Raw genomic sequence first — 16,531 nt, forward strand, 5'->3', positions numbered from 1 at the left:
TCCCCTCTGGGGGAGAAAGGTTTGCTTAGGGGTGCCACTGTCTCCCCAAGGCACAGCACAGCAGCTCTGCTGCTGCTCAGCCCTGCACTGTGCTGCAGCTCAGGGCAATCCTCCTGCTGTGAACAGGGTGGGTGCACAGAGCTCAACATGAACACTGCCTTCCCATTCTCCCAACACCTTACAGAGCTCTGCTTGCTCTACAGCATCCTCTGGGAAGCCTTCATCCAGGCCATGAAGTTTCCTAGGCAGGGAAAGCCATTTAATGTATCTGACCTGGCTGTGAAATACAGCACCCTCTAGGCTAGACCCTGATGAAGCTGATCTGTAACTTCTGCAGGTGCCTCATGTCCCTGTGAATGCAAACATCTGGGGGTTCCAACCAGCAAGAAGCCACCAGCCTTCCTTGCCCCCAGGCTGTACCACCCCTCATCCCCTCCAGGAGCTCTTAGGGTCACTGCAATGCAATTTGCACTTGGCAAGTTTAATTGCTCTGCGGCCTCCGTCACGGAGCAGCTCTTGGCCTTATAAGCAGTATTATGAGCAGTGCCCTGGTGGGTCTGGGCACTCAGAACAATCATTTCAGATCAGTGTGAAAAGATTGTCACACAGTTCAAAGCACAAATCTCAAAGTGAACCTGGCTCCAGCCTCCACTGGCTGCAGAGCGGCCCCAGGAGCTCTGCTGCTGCTGGGCAGAGGAACTGAGACATCTGTGGCAGGAATAATTTTCTTCCAGCTGCCCCAGAGGTGAGGGATGTGCTTGGCCTCTGCCTCACCCCCAACCCAAGGCTCTTGTCTTTCAGGTCTCTTGAGAATAGGAATAATTTTTGCCCAACTGCAGATGAAGGAGGAATTAGTCACACAGAGCTCAACCATGAGCATATAAGGTAACCGCTGTAAACAGAAAACACAAACTTCAAAAATTCTCCTGAAAAAAAAAATGGTGATTCTCTGTATAAAAATGGTGATCTTCTCTTTGTGTTTCCATGAAAGCCTGAAGAGCACACCCATACCCTGAGGACAAGGATGTTAACAAACAATGGAATTTACAGCAGCAATTTATTCAGGAGAAAGGCTGCAGGTGAAAAGGACTGATACTCGAACAAGAGAGTGAGAATTCTTCATAGATGCAGATGCAATAGTTGTAAGTCAATATTTGCTCTTGCAATATTGGCACACGCATCAACGGTTTTCCAACATGAATAGGTTTCAGCCCAGCTGCTCCAGGATCATGTTGTTCAGAAGCATTCAGATCCAGTTCTTAAACTTCATTAAAAATGTGGTTTTTAAAAGCCTTTGGGGAGCTTGGAGTCTTTTATGACAAGTCTTTCTAGCCATTGAAATCCACCAGTGCCGTGGGGTGGCCTCATGGTAGCTAACCAAGAACAGATGATCCCTTTGGGAAGAGAATATTTAAAACCCTAAAACATAGACAAGACAGAACAAATCCGTGTGGCAACAAGAGAATTGGGAACATTTCTCCTCAGATCAGCCAATCACAGAGGAACCCCCAGATGATAATTCAGCCTGGGACTAGCCCCCACCCCTTGCACATTTCCAGCTCCATCCTCGTGCTGGAATATCGCACTGAGATACCCAGTGCTGGTCACTCCTTGAGGTTTTCAGCAGTTCCTTGGAAGTTACTGTCACATGTGTCTGAGCAGGGGGCCTGGGGAGCCCAGGTGACATTAGGACATGCTGGGCAGTACAAGCCAGTGTCCCTGCCCCAGTCCCTTGTGCCTGTCCCAAACACAGAGCCCAGTGAGGAGGTCCCCAGCCAAGGGAGCTGGAAAGATATTCACAGCACCCAAAGAGGCCAAGAGCCTTTCTTCAGAGCTGGTTTTACTAACATAAAAAAGGATAAGGAGTCTATGGAAAAATAATTTTCCTGTCTGGAAGGGAAGAAAATGACCAATTTTAGCCCTGCAATCAGTGCTCTTGGCCTGTGTCACTTGTTACCCTGCTGTAACAAGATGAGGCAAGTAGCAGGCAAGTGGTCTGTAGGCTGGGAAACCAAGATGAGGAGGAGAACTGAGCAGTACTTCTGCATACCACTGGGAAAAAGCTTAGGTCAGTGATCATCATCAAAATCTGGGAGCAAAAAATGAGGAAACTCCTTATTCCTGTTCCCCGTGGCTCATAAAGTTTTACATCAGGAAGGGTGGAGGCAACGCGTTTTGTACTCTTGGAAGGAACTACACGTCCTCGACTGCTCCTCTTGTTGTTGCAGAACAGCTGCTGTCCTCTGTCCCAAAGGCTCCCCTCCATGCCCCATTCCCTGACCATGAAGGACCACATCTGAGGAGGTCAAGGGGATTTCTTTTGGGTTTATTTCCCAACTGGCCCATTAAATGCAGTCTCCACCTAGGAATAGCATCCTAGGCGTGGGTTGCCCGCTCAGCTCAGGTAGACAAAGGACATCATGAAGCTGTTATCCTGTTTTTTACACTCAGAATGACATGGCTTTTATCCTGGAATGAGCTGGCTGTTGGCTGCTCCTGTGGAACGGGGCGCAGGGAGCGTGCCAAGCCCACGGAGGGGACACAGCCACCTGCCCCAGAGGAAGTGGGACAGCAGCCAGGCGAGGTTTGCACGCACCGAGGACAGGCACCCAGCAGCAGCAGCACTGTCCTCCACTACTGACCTGGGCTGGAGTCAAGCTGGCAGCTGAGCTGGAAGAGGAAACCATATTCTATCATTATCTCTCACCTTGCTTCCCTTTCATAACAACCCCATCCCTCTGCAAAACAGAAAAACACACCAGGGCTTTACAGGGGCTCCTGGAGCCCGAGCTCTGAGCTCTGAGCCAGGGCTGGAGCGGCCCTCGACCAGGGCTGCGGACAGACAAGCTGCCATTTCCCCAAACTGGGTCAAATGCAAAAGAGAAGGGCTCAGGGAACAGCAAGACTTTGTTTCCAGCTCGACCCCAGCCTCTGCAGGGTGGGTTGATGCTGCAGAGAGGCTTTTCTCCCGGAGGCAGGACCATGCTCCTGCTGGTGCTCTGTCCCCAGCCTTGAGCCCCGCAGTGCCACCTCACTGCTTTTACCAGGAGCATGTATAAATGCTCAGGGATATGAATCAGAAACGTGTGGGCAAAGAAAGCTGAGCTCCCAAGATTGTTGTCATCATCCTCTCCCCCTGGACTGTGTGACCATCTCTTTTCAGTTTAAGCTCCAGGTATCCCCATCCCTGGTCTGACACAGTACCTGCCTGTCAGCTCTGCCCACCCTGATCCCTTCGTGTGGCTCCTGCACCAGCTCTCAGGAGCAACAGAGGCCATCTCTCTGTTTTTCACATGAGCTGGTCTCTCATTTGTTTTTCTTTCAAACATGAGGCTTTGCAGATATTAAAATATAATCCAGGAAGAGTTTGCTTTGTGAGGGAAGAGTGTGGGATCACGCAGGGGAGAGGGGTCATTGGGGGAGTGCAGGGAGGTGGGGGTGGCAAAGCAATTTTCATTTCCCCTCTGTGTCCCATTGGGATCGAAGTCTTTACTTCCCTGCAAACAATAGTGGTCAGTATGGGACAAGTTAGAGACTTTGGGAGACTCCTGGATCCCCAAGATGGGAATTCCTGTTTGCAGCAGAAATTTTATACATTGCTTATGGAGAGGAGAGAAGAAGGTGGTAAAATCTGGAGAAGATGGCTGGGACCATGGAGAAATGAGTAGAAAGGAGAGAAGAAAACATCCCTCCTAGTACTGAGTTGTTGTTTTGCCTTTAAAAAAGCAAATAAATCCAGTTTGTGCTTTAGGTAAACAGAGGAACTGGGCAGGCAGGACAGGAAAGCAGAGCCTCGTCAGAGCCCTGCGCCGTGCAGGGGGATAAACAAGAATCCTAGAAATGTGGAGAGAGGCTTGAGGTGATTGCTGATTGCTCAACACGTGAGGAAATATGGAGCAAAAGCCAGCTATCAGGCAGAGGAAGCTGGAAAAGAGCAGGCTGATAGGAGCCATGAGGTCAGCACAGTAAAAAACAGTGTGGGAAGGAAGGCTTCCCAGGGGCAGCGAGCCCGCGGAGCACACGCGGCCCCGCTGCTCCTCCCGCCTTGGATGCGCAGGTGGCAAGGGATTACCCACCTGATATTGGGTTAAAACTGCCCAGTGCTGCTGAGTTCAACCCACCAAGGGCTCCTTAGCTACAAATCCACCCCACAGCACCTGCAGCTGAGCTTTATTTCCAAGGGACCCCTTCCACGTTGATGCTGCTCCCCTGGCAAAGCCTCGCCGAGCTGAGGCTGCCACCCAAAAATCACCAGGAACGAGCTGCTGCATCCACTCAGCCCGGCCATTTTTCTTGAATGAGCCCAAAGCTGGGTCTGTCTGTCTGTCAGGGCGAGTGTGAGACACACACAGGCTGCCCTCCCAGGCGGGGTTTGGTCTCCAGGCTGAGCGCGTGGTGAGCTCATCCCGCCCGCAGCGCGAGGCATGGCGCTGGGAGCGCTGCCAGCTGACCCCAGGCCCTGGGAGCACTGGCAGCATGGTCTGTTTGGGTTCCTCACATGCCAGGGGTCTCGGGGCTTGTTTTGAGTTCAGCCCAGCTCGGCGGTCTTGATGGATTCTGCCTTTCTGCTCTGGTCACAAGAAGTTGGGTGTTCATAACAGCATCGCTCTAAGACAAACAGCATCCATAAATCTCTGCTTGAAGCCAAGAAAATCCTGACTTTCATTACTCTGCCTTGTCCCCTCAGCACTTTGAACGCCCAGTGCCCTTGCATGGAAGCCTTAATCGAAGCCCTATCAAAAGGAGCAGAATAAATCTTGTTATCTGGTGAGGTAAGGTCACACTCGCTGTGTGGCCGTCTGGCAATGGATGGGGCTGCCCCCTGGGTTGTCTTCTCCTTGCAGGAAGTCTTCCATCAACTCTTGCAAGGCATGAACCCCTGTGTCCCCCCAAAATGTGGTTCCAGCAGCTGTCCCTGATGTGGCTTGTTCAGTGGGTCACTGCTCAAACCAGAGGACTTCTTGTTATGCTCCCCCCTACCAGTCCACTGCTCCAAGGAGACAAGCTGGGATGCTCCCAGGACCTCACAAGGCATCTCCCATTAGGATCCTACACACTGCTGAGTCACTTCTCCAATTTCATTGAAATAAGTCTGTTTTTTTCAGTTACCTACAGAATAAAGGATCTTGGAGCATTACAGTCCCTTGTGCTTGGACAGATTTGTTTCTCTGGCTCATCTGTCTCTTCTCCTGCTGCTCTGCCTCCTCCCACGTTCCCAGTGATTTGTTAAAAGTTTGCACCAAAGCCTGATAAAAACTGCCTGTAACATCAATGAGTTTGGGTCAGAGCTTGAATTCCTAGAAAAACATCTTTTCCTGCCCCATTTCCCTGGCTGGACCTGCTGCTGGGGTCAGTGTCCCTTGGCTGCTGGGGTCAAGGACAGCCATGCTGACATAAACAGGCTTTTTTAGCTGATTTTCCCTTCCAGCCTCAGGCAGGGAAGAGAATGGGGATGTCCTGGGGCTGCTCAGAGGACACACAGTGAACAGTGACTGCATCCATGACAGTGTTTGTTTGCCTTTCCAGCAAGTCCTTGATAAAGCCTGGCTCCTGCCTGCGCTGCCCGAGCTCCAGGGACCACGGGAATGCCAGGACTGCCATCTCCCCATCTGGGACAGGACACAGGACAACCAGTGACCGGTCTGCTGGCCCAGCAGCACACTCAGCTGGACACACATCCCCTCCAGGGGACAAAGGGACTCACTGAGAGAGGAAGAATCCATGTGTGGCCTACAGGAAAGAGGGGGCTGAAGAGGACTTGACTTCATCAGCAGCAGGAAGGGAAGATAAGGATGGAAAATCAGATTGTTTCCAGCTCATGTCTGGGCAGTTTGTGGGGAAGAGGCTACGAGATCCATGCGCAGTGTGAAGTGTCTGGAAGCTGGGCAGATCCTGAAGGAGACCCTAGGGAGCTCCTTTGTCCCCATGGAGGGGGTGTCTCCTGCCATGGTGGCAGCAGCATGAAGAGGATCTGAGTGTGGCAGAGTGAGGCCAACTGCACCAGCACTCACTGCCCTCCAATCTCTGCTGGATCTCAGCAGGGCTGCCCTTCTCTGAGCCCAGCAGGGATTACATGGGATTATCCAAGCACCTCACTTCACATGGAGTACCATGCAGGGTAGCTGGAGGGACAGGCATGGATGGCTCTATGTTTCCCCTTGTCCTCAGCTCCCTCCAGCCCTGTCTGCTCACAAGGCCACCAGCAAGGAGCCACTGGGCAGAGGCATCTGCTCATCCTCCCTGAGAACAGGGACCCTTTTCTGCTGTCACCCTATAGCCATGACCCAGTTTCACCGAGGCACTTCTCAACCCTCAGCTTTTTCCTTTTTGTCTCTGCTCTCACCATTCCCCTCCCTCCCCTTCACCGCTGGCATCTGATATTTACTTTCAGACAGAGGGACAGAGGAGGCTTTTCCTTGCATTGCCCCCACATTGTTCCCCGCTGGTATTTGGGAACAAGTGTGACATTCAGGGGAGCCAGAGAGGACAAAGCCTGCCTGCAGGTAATCACACCGCAGGCGGGCATATCGGGTGTCCCTGGACACAGGGCATCCAGGAGCTTTTGACTGCATCTTTTTAGGAAGAGCTTTCTCAGCGCCGGTATCTCTCAGATTAGGTTTTGTCCCCAGAGGAGCCCGTTGTGCCTCCATTGTGGCGCAGCTGTGGGAACGCGCGGCCCCGCACGGCACCGGAGCGGGGACAATGCCCGCGGGCGCTCCCGACCTGCCCGCTGGCGGCTCCTCCCCGCTCCAGAGGGACTCCGAGCTCTGATGAGGAGGCTGGGCCGACATCTGCTGCCCGGAGCTTTCTCCTCTGAGCTCGGATGTCCACAAAAGAGGAGGGATGGATGGACGGAATGCCCTTGGCAAGCATCCCCGAGCCCATGGAGAAGGGGACACACACACATACACAGGACAGGTGCACCAGGTACAAACCTGGGTTGGTGCCTTGGATGTGCAAGGAGGAGGAAACATAAGGGTGAGAACACTTGCTCTGTGCTGGAGGAGTGGCAACAACCTCAAAAACTCAGTGACATGTGGGAAAATGTAGAGGAAAACCCAGGATTGCCTCAGTTCCCTCCCCTGTGCCCTTTGGCTTTGCCAGGAAGAGCTGGTCCTGGGTACGAGGCACCTACAGCCCCCAAAAAGATGGGAGATCCCACCTCTGACTCTCTTCTGCACTTAGGGCTTTTCAGGGATGCTAAATGCTTCCTAAACACACAGGAAGGAATACTGGTCCTCAGCCCCTGCTGCAGCACAAGCTCATGCTGCTGGCTGTCCCATCTGAGAATATCCAGCCCTATCCAACACAGACAGAGCCTGGCTGCTGCATGACCCTGCTTGTCCTGGGATGGGACATCTAGAGCTCTGACAAGCCCAAGGAGAGTGCAGTGTCTTTTCTCCTCAAAGAAATCAGCACTCACCCCTCCCTGAGCCATTAATGCGCCTGATTTAGCACAGATACTGACTGCATTTAGTCCATGCAGAGCCACTTCTGGCTCCTCATGCTGAGGAGCTGTGTAACCCCAGTGAAGCCTGGCTGATATAAACCAGTCCCTGACTGATCCCTTATCTCCAGCCTTCTCGTGCTGACTGATTGGTTCCTCCCTCTTTCTCAGCCGAGCCTCTGCTCTGGATTCACACAGACTTTTCAACACTTTTAAAATCCTGGCCCAATAAAGCATTAAAGCACTTGAACATGAATGTGACTGTTTACTTGCTTAAACCTAAACATGGGACGTAGCTGGGTCAAGACCTTTCTCTTCCTGCCCAGTCCTGCTCCCCCAGTGTCCTGGCTGCTCTCCTCAGCCTGGTCTGTGGTTTCTCTGCGTTACGGTGCAATGTCACGGAGAATTCACAGTTTCCCATTTGTGACACGCTGGTTTTGCCTAAGGTGACAAATGACCTTCTCCCACAGTGATAAACCAATTTACTCATCCCAAGCTGCATCTGCTGGTTCATCTTGGTCTGCCCACAGGGCAGAAGCTTTCTGTTCTGCTCAGCATCTGCACCACAGCTGTTTGCCATCGGCTTTCCCGTTGCCTTTCGCATTCGGCCGCTCGCTTCCTTTTGCACTTCAGCTCGTTGTCTTTCCTTCTATTATTCTCTGTTCCTAAACCAAGCTGGCTCCTGGCTACCTCTTCTGGGAAGAGAAACCCACTGCCAGGCCATGAAGCAGCCTCCAAGTGGCTGAGCACGTTGAGTTGGTGGGAAGACACGAGCATTGCTGACCTGTTGCCATGTCCCTGGATGGGGAGGGACACTTTTAGATGGGCAGAAATGCCCATGAAGCAGCTGGGGAGGTGGCACTGAGCCTGGGGCAGGGCTGGTCGGTGTCCCCAGTGCTGTGTGGGGACAGCTGCCTGCAGCTGCAGAGGCTGTGCCGCGTGCAGGAGCGTGCAGCCATCGGACACAGCCCCAGCAGAGGTGTTTGGGAGCAGGTCCAGGCTCATGCAAGTCGGGCTGGCTGCCCAGCATCCTCCATGAGAGGAAAAGATGCCTTAGCAGGGATACAAACACACCATGGGCAGGTCCTTGGATAAAGAAACTTCCCTCCAGCACATCTGGAAAATTACTCCCATCCTTTAGTAAACAGGCTTCCAGAGGAAGGACTGTGCTAGCATTGTCCTCCCTTTGGGACATAGTGGAGCCAAGGTAGGAAAACCCAGCAGGATGGGAGGATATAAACTCCCCTGGAATAACTTACAGCTGTCCTGGAAGCTCAGAGACCCAGAGGGCTGAGGAGAGTGTGGGCAAAGTCAGAGATTTCATCAATTCTGTTTATCCTTGGCAAAGGGCCAGTGGAAGATCCAGTTTCCATAGGAGAGCAGGGATGATGGAGGTTCAGCTGGTGTCCCTATTGAGTTCAGCTTTTCTTCCACCTCCAGACACCCAGAGGAGCAGCAGCACAGGTGGGTCTCTGGGCCAGGCTCAGGAGAAAGCCTGGAGGAGCCAGAACAGCTGATATTTCCCATCCTCCTCCCCACCCTCCACTGGGGTCCCAAAGTCCCCAGTGATGGGATATCTTTTAAAACCACTGCATAACATCCAGCATCACTGAGCATGGGTTATGGTTTTCAGAGGCTGGTGAGGAGACAAAAGAAACAGTGCCACAGTATGAAGTCATCTCAGCATGGGGAAAGAACCAAGAGAAGGATTGCAGGTCCTCAGTCCTGGAACAGAAATTTGGAAGGGGTTGTCTCAGAAATCATATTCCAGCACAAAGGGAAGTGATGAGAAAGTGCTGTAATCCTTGGACAGCAAAAGGGGGGGAGGGTTTGCTTAAATATCTGGTAACAATAATCATGTCACAGCTGCGAGGACACGGCCCAGAACTGTTTTGTTAGAGATCGTAAGCCCAGATATGGATAAATCAGGAAGCTCAGCTCTCTCTTCAGAGAGGGATAAGCGAGGAGGTTGTTCTCCAGTGTGGATGGATATGGAGGCCTGAGTTCCCTCCAGACACCACAGAGAGATGTCACACGTGAAAGGAAGCAATCCAGAGGCATGATTCACACTTGTACATGGAATATAATGCTGAGGTCCTGCTCCACCACCTTGCTTCAGCCTTGTCCAGCAGGCATGTACTGGTGGGACATTCCTCTTTGGAAACCAGGAACCTGCTAAGTTCAGCTCTGATTACATCCTTAAACCACCATGCCATAAACCTTTCCTGCAGCATCCTTGGCAAAGGTGTTCTCCAGCAAACACCTTGCTCAGCAGCATAGACAATGAATGTAGCAGCTGGTTTGGGGGCTCTAACTCTGCTGTGGGCAGGGCATCCCCAAACTACTGCCCTGGGGCATGCTCAGGCATTGGGAGACCAGCACCATGGCCCTGAGGGGGTGACAGAAGATGTGACTTTTCTCCCCAAGGCCTCTCCCAGCAGGAGCTGCCAGCCTTTCCCAGCTGAGCCTCCTAGGGCAGTGTGACAAGGCAGACAGAGCTGGACATGTGGCTTTGAACGTGCCAAACCTCCTTCCAGCAAGACATCATGCCCAGGCAGGCTGACCAAAGCCAGGCTCTCCTCCCCACACTGATGGCCATGCCCTCAACAGAGCGAGAGCCAGGGGGTCCCAGGGCCATTCTGGATAGAAGAGAGCTGGAGCTGGGCACAGCTAATGATGAGGGCTCTGTGTTCAGGGCTCAGCACTGAGCTCTGGAGGCTTTTTACACTAGAAAAAACACCTATAAGAGCCTGTCCGGACCGAGAGTTTCAGAACTCTCCCAGGCACCTCTTTCCTGCATCTCTCCCTCCCCCATCCCGCTCAGCTCAGCCTCATCTCCTGTGAAATGTCCAAGTGACAAAAGGCTCTTTGGGGCTCAGCGTCAGCCAGCGCCCATCGCCCGCATGGGTGGAGGACAGGACCATCTGCTCCAGGGCAAATGAACCCCAGGGCCAGATGCTCTGCTCTGCTAAGGAGGCTGTATAAGCCTTGGACCCGGTTCATGGGAACCGCTTCCCTCTCCCCCGCCTCCTCCTCCCACGCGCATTAACCTCTTTACTGCCGCTGATGTCTTTATGGTGACATCTGAGGGAGGAGCAGGAGGTGGGTGAGAAGGCACGGGGGTGAAGGGGCAGGATGCTGTGGAGGTGTCCTGGGAGCTTGCCTGACACGCTGGTGTGAAGTTTGCCGTCCTTCCTCCCGCTTTGGGAAGCCGGGCAGTGAGAGCCGCTCCCGGCGGGGGTCCGCAGGCAGCACGGGAGCGGCTGCGGAGGCGCCGCGGGGTGGGAGGAGGAGGTGGCAGGATTGGCACTCGCTTTGGAAGTGTCCCCGCAGGGGTTTGCTCTCCGCCGCAGCCGATTCCCACGAGCCATCCCAGCCCCATCCCCCAAAGCCTGGCTCAAGGTTTCCACCCTGATACCATCCTGATGGTTCCCCTACCTGGGGCATCGATCAAGGCAGCTCGTGTTTGCTCCAGGTGCTTCGGCTCGGGTGGAGGGGACAGGAGGGACGTATCAGCCCACTGGTCTGCAGCCCATCCCTGCAGCAGTGCCCCCCCAGCCACTGCTGGGAAGGGGTCACACAGAGCCCTGGGTGCCTGGCCCAGGCCTGGCTCTGCCCCCTGGTCACAGCTGAAGCCCTGCCTGCCCAGTGCTGCTCTCATTTCCATCCATATGACATACATTTCCCCCTGGTTTTAGGGGAGGGAGGGAGGGAGGGAGGGAGCCAGAAGTCCTGCCTGGTAGTCCCTGCCATGCTGCTAATTGGGAAGAAACCACAGAACCTCTGTATTGCCCATACTGCCTCCAGTAACAGACAGGAGACATCAGTCCCACCTGGCAGGGTGTTCCCAGGCAGGATCCCGGTTTTGGGCAGAGCTGGCAAGATCAGGAGTGTGAGGATCACAGGATCACAGATCGCAGCATCACCTGCACGCTGCTTTAGCAGGTGAACCACTGCTGCTCCAGGCTGGGTCCAGCCCTCCTGCATGGAGAAGGAGGGATTCAAGATAATAACGGGCACAGGGTGAGGCCACTTCCATTGAGGTGAAGCATCTCCCTCCCCCTTCCCTACCCCACATGCTTTCTGCCCCTCTAAATTAATTTCCAGTCACCCAGGCCACCAAGGGTTAACACTGTTGGGCTGTCTGGGGGGGTGTGTGCCATGAGCCGGGGAAATCACAGGTGGGATGCGCGCTCGCAAGGCGCAGCGGCCTGCTGGAAAAGACCTTGGCTATTGAACCCTGAAAAATCTCCTCCTTTCTGGCGGAGCCTTCCTCGCCCTGGTTCCCACAGGGCTCCTCCGCCGCCCCGCACCTCCGGGAAGGTCACACGCCGCTGCTGTATCTCGCCCGGCGCGGTGGGAATCCGATTAACAACCGGCCCTGGGATGGGGCGAGAGAAGGGCCCCGAGCCCAGGGAAGAGCTTTCCCACACTCCGTCCCCCCTGGCCGGCGACGGCGGAGGAAATCGTCCATATCTAAATGTGTCCTGATAGCTGCGCTAATCTAGGGCTGAATGCGCGGCTCGGGGTGGGCTCACCGGCAGCATTAGCGCAACACATGGCCCGCATTCAGCTCGCACAAAGGGCCCAATTCTTCCCCGTCCGCTTGGGCTCCGCACGCTGCGGTGGGAAAGCGGAGCGGGGCCGGGGCTGCGGGAAGGCGGCAGACCGTTGGGATGGAGCAGCTGGCTCCCCTCGGGGACGCGGGGGGACTTCTGACCCCGCGCAGAATTTGCTCTTCTCCCCGTGTGTTTCCTCAGCAGGCAGAGAGAATGAGAGATGCTGCGCTCGCAGGTCCGAAATTTTGGCGGAGAACAGGAGAAGCTGGGTTATTTTAAGCAGCAGAGGGGTATTTTGGGGTGGCAGCGTGGCAGACTCCATCTCTGGTTGGCAGGGGTGCCCTGCAGGATGGGGTTTCTTTGCCTGTTGTCTGTGCCAAAAGAGTACCAAGTGGAAAAAAGTCGGCAAGATATCAAAAAATGTTGTTTCAGCCCAGCCTGAAAGATTCCTCCAAGATTCCTCCAACTAAATCCATCACGTTTCCTTCCCATTTCACCTTTTTAACCTTTCTTCTCCTTTCGGCTTGCAGCACTGTTCAAATAGGAAAACCTGTTTTGAAATAAAGGAGATTAAAAAAAGCACACTTTGTTCTGAAAAAGAAAACGTTGAAACAAGATGTTTCGACATCTTCCAAATGATCTCTCTCCCTTGTTTTGGCTGAAGCCCTGCATTTGCATTTGTCCTGGATTTGCACATTGTTGGTTGCCCACAAAAGGGCACATTTTTTAGTGAACTCAGTCCTGCTCACCAGAGGCAGCTCAGCTCCTGAGCCAAGCTTCTGCAAGCAGAATTTTTCAAAACTGTGTAATTGGTTGGTCTGGGTAGAGGTGAAGATCCTCTTCCCCAAATAACCTTAAAATATGCCTTTTCACCCCACAAAGTTCCCCTTTTCTGTTCCCCTTTTTCCTTCACTGCCTCTTCTCCTTTTTCCTCCATACTTAGTCCAACCTCTCACCTAAACCTCTTGTTTCCTCAAGCTCCCTTTTTTTGGGTAATTTAATGAATAAATACTGCCGCCAGGCTTGGATGCAAATTCTTGGAGCCTCACATAGTCCAGAAAACCAAAAAAGCTCATCACTAAGTGAGTAATCTACCCTGGGGGATCTTCTTGGCCACTGGATACCCTCCAGCTCTAGATATGGGAAAAATTTCCCCCTGGGCAAAGAGGTGCCCCAGCCCTGCCCCTATTCCCAGCCCTGGGGGTACCTCGGGGGCAGGAGGGAGGGAGGGAGGGAGGGATGCAGAGCTGTGAGCAGCCCTTGCCTAACCAGCCTTCAGCTGACATTAGCAGCGATGTCCCCACCCTTGCTTGGAGCCCTGATGTGTAGATCCCATCCCTTCCCCACCCACCACCAGTGTGACAAATTTCCTCCTCCTGGCCAGGGACCTTGTTGGCATCGGGCTTGTGGGTGCTGGTGGGGGAGAAAACCCCCGTGCTGGAAGCTGGGAAAGCAGCAGCCTTCCTGATTTCCACTGGGAAGGACAGGGAGCAAGGGGAGGCAGCCCTTCCACGCTGGCAGATCCTTCACAACCCTCTTTCTGGGCCCTGTCGAAATCTGCCTGTTTTAACTTGTCTGTGCGTCTCACTGGGGAGATGGACTGGAAAACACAAGGCGGATCCAAGCAGCTTTCTCCATGGGGAAAACTTCCAGCACATAATAGTCTGGGGCTTGTTTGATGCCTGGTGTAAGATACAGCTGAATAAAACCACGTAGAAGGAACTTGAATAGCAAAGGGCATCTTGAGAAACAAGCAGCCTTTTCTTCCCTCTCCCGCTGCAGAAGCTGCCCCGGAGCTGCTGTGTGTGTGGGGAGAGGGGCTGGTTCCCATTTAATCTCAGGATGAAGGCTGCCACTATAAATAAAAGCAAATATATAATTCCTCCTATTGCTGCCTGGTTGCTGTGGAGATTGCAGTTTAATTAAGCACAGTGCTGATGCCCTGCATGCCACAGAGCTGCCCGGGAAAATATTACGGATGGCTCCACGCATGTCAGCCCCGCGTTTTACTCACTTCCAGAACTTGCCAAAAGTGCCTGATGGGCACGTGGTACAACTTGGCAGCGTCACTCAAGCTATGCTCACGCTTCCTACAAGATGGACTGGGAAAGCAGCAGCTACCAAAACTGGATTCCTTGTGACCATGTGCAGGCTGGATGGAAAAACCCATACACGCAGGGAATTTCCAGAGAAGAAAAGGGAGAGATCAATACTGTTCAGTCTTCCCAAGCGTTTACTTGGAAAACCCACGGAGAAACAGCTCGTGTGATCCCAGTTACTGCTGTTTTGTGGATTGTGGCTTGGCAGGAGGCAGTGGAGTGGGTGCAGGAGGCGGCTGCACGTCTCACCCGTGCGAGGTTAGATCCCTAGACAGCCTCCAGCTGAGCCCCCAGGAAACCTTTGCAGGGAGCTGGCCTTGGAAGAGGTTTTACCTTCCTACTGTAGACTTGCTGGAGTATTTCCATCCCACTCAATCTCTGCTCGAGGGCTAAAGCTGCTGTTCCTGCAGTCTATCCCCACCAGGGAGCACTGGGGCCAAAGCTGCCTGTACAGTGGGAGGTTTGCAGACCCCTCGCTGCACCCCGGGCTTCTCCAGCTCCTCATCTCCAGGGGAGCAATGGCCCCAGGAGCTGCACAGGCCCTGGGGAGAGACCTGCGTCAGGGAGCTGGCGCAGGCACAGGAAATCCAGCTGTCAAGAAGACTCCAGCGTGCTTGCCCATCCCTGCCCCCCGGCTCCTTTTTCTGGTGCGCGTTTGCGTTTCAGACAGCGCTGATCCTGCCGGCCAGCCCTTACCTGCCAGCAGCTGTCAGACACCGCAGCCAGGAGCAGCCCCAAGGCACGAACCGCCCGCCACCCGGCCCCACCTACATCCACCTCCGTGATGCAACTCCGGGTGCGCAGCTGCTCCTCTGGCTGCCAGCAGCCCCGCGGCCCCGGCGGGGAGCGGGTCTCCGGAGCAGCGGCTTTGGCACATCCCCAGCTGCTTGCTCAGCCCCAGTCTTGAATGCGAATCTCAACAAGAAGTCAGCAAAAATCTTTCCGGGTGGAGAAGTCCAGGGGTGAAGTCTTGACTTGGTCAGTCAAGAGAAGGAGTGATGAGCAATATGAAAGGCACGTCCCTGTGCCCTCGCGGCTGCTGTCACCATGTGAGCTGTGGAGAGAGGAAAATTCATCTCGGCTTCTGTCAGCAGGGTGAGAGCCAAGTTTGGACAACCAGCCCACCTGCTGTCACAGGGACCCCAGTGAATGTCCAGAGCGTGGTGAGAAGCCAAGCTGTGCCCTTGGCTCGTGGGGTGTCACCACAGGGCTTGGAGGGAACGTGATCAACTGTGCCACCACGCTGTGCTGTGTGGGACAACAGATGCCAGTTCATCAATGAAAACAGGGCAATGGGATCCTTATGGGGTTGGATTTGTCCAGCCAGGTCCTGGTGAGGGCTGGTGCAGGGTAGCTGTGCCGTTATCCCAGCATTAGAAGCCACATGGGGTACACTGGCATTACCACAGGCTTTCCCCTGGATCCCTGGAGCAGCATTAGTACAGGAACAAGCACAGAAGCCCAAAACTCAGCCACAGAGGTGGGACACAAACCCAGGTATCAAAGAGACAAAGCTGTGGGATTGCAGGGAAGGATGAGTTGTTTGGCAGCCCCAAAATTTCAGATTGTCTTGACCTAATCCAGAGGAACTCACTTCCCTGGTTCATCAGGAGAGTTTATTTTTTCTACTGGAAAATTTAGACCCTCACTCCCATTCCTGAGCTCCCCAGGGCACTGGAGGAGTCCTTCACTGTTTTTACAGTTTGCATTGCTTCCCCTCGCCCTCTGTTTTCCTTTTCCTCTTCTCCATGACATGAAGCTTAACTAAACTCTGGGGAGGGGAGAGGAGAGGAGGGAACAGATGCTGACTCTGGCTCAGCACTTCTGTAAGATCCCCAGAGATACAGACACAGATTTCAGTGTCCTACACTCACATGGAGATCTGGGGGATTGCCTTTTGGGCCAGCCAGAGCTGGATGAGTAATTCACATCATTCCTTCACCTTTTCCATGGGACTTTCCGTTCCTCTCATCTGGGCTCGGATCTGAGCACATGTGGCGGCCAGGATGGCTTGGAAGGATGCGCTTCTCTGGGATGATTGCACTTCACTTTCTCAGCATGGGAGGTCGATATCAGTAAAGTTTCTGCCTTTTCTGCTCTCTCAAGTAAGATATTGGTAAAGCAGGTGATTTTTATTGCTGAAGAAGCCCCCAGTGATCTGCAGCCTGGCAGTCAGGGGCCTGTTCCCAGCTTGCCAGGCTGGCACCTCGCAGGGATGCTGACACCACTTTGGCCCATGTGGTGGGAATGGAGCTGAGGATCTCCAAACCACAGGACAGCTTTGAAAAGCTGGTTAGCAGGGGGCTGTCATCAGGACTCTGATCCCTGTGGGACATACAGCACACAGAGCAGCGGGCATCCCTTCGGTCTGGGTTTGGCGGCTCTTTTGGAGCAGGTATTGCACTGCCAAAACACAGCCGGTGCCT

Source organism: Fringilla coelebs (assembly GCF_963513975.1).
Source record: "Fringilla coelebs genome assembly, chromosome: 16".
NCBI lineage: Eukaryota > Metazoa > Chordata > Aves > Passeriformes > Fringillidae > Fringilla > Fringilla coelebs.